Here is a 3,864-nt window from a genome sequence, read left to right as displayed (position 1 = left end):
CCAACAGTGCGGAATGTTCAGGAGTCAGTAAAGGTGAGACGACTCAGAAGGGTCAATGGGATTTGACACCTCAGAGGTCGATGCTGACCCTGGAAGAAAATACTCCTCAGAGATGGAGAAATGGAAGCTACCAGTGGGTGGGAGGTGGAGTGACAGAAAACCAGATACTGTGTTAAACCAACTGCTTTAGAACTTTGACCGAGAGAGAAAGGAAGAAGTTCTGTAATACTTATCTAGAGGAGAATGTGCCTTAAGATTGGAATATCTTCGCCATAATATAAATAAATGTCTATAATTATTAAATTGACACAGCTTTGTGCTGGTTTGAAGGGGAATACCCCCCACTGGCTCATATATTAGGGTTAGACGTTATCGTCTTGTTGGAGAAGGTACAGCCTTGTTGGAGGTAGTGTGTCATTGAGGGTAGATTTTGGGGTTTGACGCGCTCAAGCCAGGTCCAGTGCCTCTCTCTCTCTTCCTGATGCCTGTGGATTCAGATATAGAACTCTCAATCTACTTCTCCAGCACCATATATGCCTGCACACCACCCTTCTTCCTGCCATGACGATAATAGACTCCGAATAATAAACCTCTGAAACTTTAAGCCATCCACAGTTCAAGGTTTTCCTTTACAGGAGTTGCCATGGTCAAGGTGTCTCTTCACAGCAATAGAACACTGGTTAAGGTAGCCTTCCGTCTAGAACTTTAACTCACTATGGAGGTTTGAATAAGAATGGCCTACATAGGCTCAACAATTTGAATGCTTAATCATCAGGGAGTGGCACTTTTTGAAAAGGATTAATAGGTGTGGCCTTGTTGGAGTGGGCGTGGTCTTATTGGCGGAAGTGTGTCACTGGGGGTTGGCTTTGAGGTTTCAAAAGCCCATGCCAAGCCAGTTCTCTCTCTTCCTGTGGCCTGTGGATCACAGCCACTGCTGCTGTGCCAGGTGTGCCATCATGCTCCCTACTGTGATGACAATCAACTACCTCAGACACTGTAAACAAGCCCCTAATTCAATGTTTTCCTTTTTAAGAGTTGTCTTGGTCACGGGGATGCTTCGCAGCCATAGAACAATGATGAAGACACTCTCAGATCACACATGAACTTTTGTAACTAAGTAAACTATGTACGGAACCCAGAGTCTTCTGGAACATGAAGGCCTGAATATCAGGCAGGCATCATTGGCTGTTATGTCCTCATCTCTCGATTGAAACATCGATAGCCAAGAGCAACTATGTGTCTCAAGATCGAACAGAGAAGTAGAAAAACACCACCTGGAGGAGACAGTCCTTACTTTCTAACACAGTCGTGTGGAAGGTAGCCTAACTATGCTCTCAAAGGCACAGCCCTGCCTAGGGATTTCTTCCATGCCTCACCGCAATGTGCTCATCTTTATCTGGATAAAACAGACAGAATGGAGCCCCACTTTCACTCCCAGATTAGAACTGATTCGTAAGTATATGACTTTAGGGCAGTGCGACGCATGGGGTCCCACTACTCCCTATGATCTGTACACAGTTAATGATTGGCGGGGGCAGGGGAGACATTTTGTTATATAGCCGCTGATGAGGTGCCCGTGCAAATAAGACGCCCTCTTAAACTCTTCTCATTTTTGCCCATGCTAATATAAAATGGGGCTTTGTGGGGGCTAGGCTTTCTTCTCATCCTTCAAGCCTGTCAACAGTAGGGGATAGCAAAAGCCGGAAGAGAGTTTGGCCTCAGGAACCCAGGAGGAGTGGACTCTATGGCTTCGTTTTGGATATCAGGTGATTCAAAGACACAAAGCAAATCTCTAACCTTTTCTACCCCCAGCTCATTCCTCTGCAGCTCACCTTCCAAATGACTTCTGCTAGCTAAGCCTCGCGTCCCTTTGAATCACATGACGTCAGGTGAAATCAGTTGTCCTGTGCCGAGAAGGAGAAGGAACTCAGTTTGGGGACAACTGGCTCAAAATACAGAGAACCCTTTTTTGTTAAGTTCCCAAAAGGAACTTCCCTTGTTACTTAGAGAACACAGAAATCTTCTCTCTAACCTCGCTGTCCTAATACGTCTGTCTGAAACCTGAAGAAGCTCTGCCTTGCATTGGTACTTTGCGTTTTTCTGTTTTGTTTTGTTTTTTCTGGTAAACCACTGCAATTGCTTGGCTGTGCACGCCTTCGTGGGGCTTGGCTACTACTATACCATTCTGCACTTGCAAATATGTCCTTTTCTAGATGTGGTGAGGAAAAAAAAAAAAAAGCCTCTACATGCTGAACTAATGCCATCTGCCTCCAAAAATGCCCTAATTGTATCAGCCAAACGAGCATTTCTTATTTTTAACGCTGCCATCACTGGATTGTTAGAGCAGCATTGTTAAAAGGATAATGACAGTGTGAGCCTCAAATAGGTTTTCTTAAAATGATTGCTTTGCCCTGTGGGCACTGGCAAGGCAGTCGGGAAATTCTATCAGGGTCAGCAGGTCCTTGGATGCTGCTCACCACAAGACTGGCTGTCTGATCTTCAGGTTTTGGGGTTTTTTTTTTGTTATCTGCACACACACAATATCTAGTTTTAGGTATCGGAGCTCGCTTCTGTGCCTGTCTCAGGATCCTTTTTACGTTAATGGCCAGTGTTTAGCTTTCCTGTTAGGTCAACAGCTGTGGCTTCATTTTTTATTTTTCTCGTATTGGTGGAAATTTTCTTATTCTGGGATTCAAACACTCATTGATTTTGAGGAAGTTACCATCCCAGAAATTGACAGCCTGACTGTGAAACCACAGATCTGCATACTGCATCTACTGCATGCCTCTTTCCTTAGGGGAAGCTATGAGGCTTGGCCAAGGCCTACAAGCTGGTAGAGTGGAAGCCAACTGCCCTGGATGCACAGCATGGCGGCCGCTCCACTGCTCTGTGTCTGGGAGTGGAGAGATCACCCTGGGTTCTTCACTGGCCTCAGGTTGTAGATAGGAATCAATGTGGAACTGAAACCTGACTCTGAAAAAGGGAGGCGTTTGAATTCAAGAGAACCTATCCAGAAGTCAAGGTACTGATTTGATCCAGAACTACGGAGAAGAAGGCTCAAAGAGATCTCTGAGGAGTAGAAACTGCCCAGTGAGAGACTTTAAACTTCAAACAAAACACACGAAGCTGGAGAGGTGGCTCGGTGGTTAAGAGCACCAGCTGCTCTTCCAGGGAACCTAGGTTCAATTCCCAGCACCCCATGCAGCTCACAACTACCTGTAACTGTCTAGTTCTGGGGTATTTTACACCACCTCACACAAAATAAGAATAAATGCATTATAAAGAAAAGTATTGTACGAAAAATATTTATTTGTACGAATTCTTGTCTGTATGTGTGTAAATGTGTGTGTCACCTGCACATACACACCACAGTGCATATGTGTCAGTCAGAAGACAACTTTCATGAGTCGATTCTTTTTTTCTTCTACCATGTGGATCCCATGGATTGAACTCGGGTCATCAGGCTTGGAGGTAAGCACCTTAAACACCTGGGCACACTTTTAGCCCCTTGATAAGAAACTTTATAGCCTCTGTTCTCTTTGTTGGGCAAAGAGGAGACTGTTTTAAGGATTGGTTTATATAGGAATAAGGCCAGAGTTCATATTGTTTTATTTATTTTCTAAGCAATTCCTGCCAAGTCAGCCCTTTAACTCTGCCTCAGAACTAAATATGCATAATCCCATAGCACTCGGTAGCTCAACACAGCCTTCAACACAGGAACTGGAAGGTCTTTGCTGGATTTTGTTGATGTTGGCCTTCAGCTAAAGTCACCAGACTGACAGACCACCTTGCCAAACCCTCCTAAAGTTATCAATCTAATGGTCTACATAATGGAACGCAAAGTTGTTCCCTCCTTGTCTCTGC

At 44.6% G+C, this 3,864-nt stretch overlaps 1 long non-coding RNA gene across 1 annotated transcript; it reads left to right on the top strand.

Moving 5' to 3' along the window:
* The first annotated feature begins 1,033 nt into the window (after positions 1 to 1,033).
* LOC134482830 (uncharacterized) lies at positions 1,034 to 3,288 on the top strand. The gene is made up of 2 exons (XR_015642013.1): positions 1,034 to 1,452; positions 1,813 to 3,288. It is a non-coding gene; the product is annotated as an uncharacterized LOC134482830 (long non-coding RNA).
* Positions 3,289 to 3,864: the final 576 nt, after the last annotated feature.

The sequence above is a fragment of the Rattus norvegicus genome, chromosome 17 (genome assembly GCF_021556685.1).
Source record: "Rattus norvegicus strain SHRSP/BbbUtx chromosome 17, alternate assembly SHRSP_T2T, whole genome shotgun sequence".
Lineage (NCBI taxonomy): Eukaryota > Metazoa > Chordata > Mammalia > Rodentia > Muridae > Rattus > Rattus norvegicus.
Note: the sequence above shows the minus strand (reverse complement) of the source record. Positions and strands in the feature narration are given on the sequence as shown.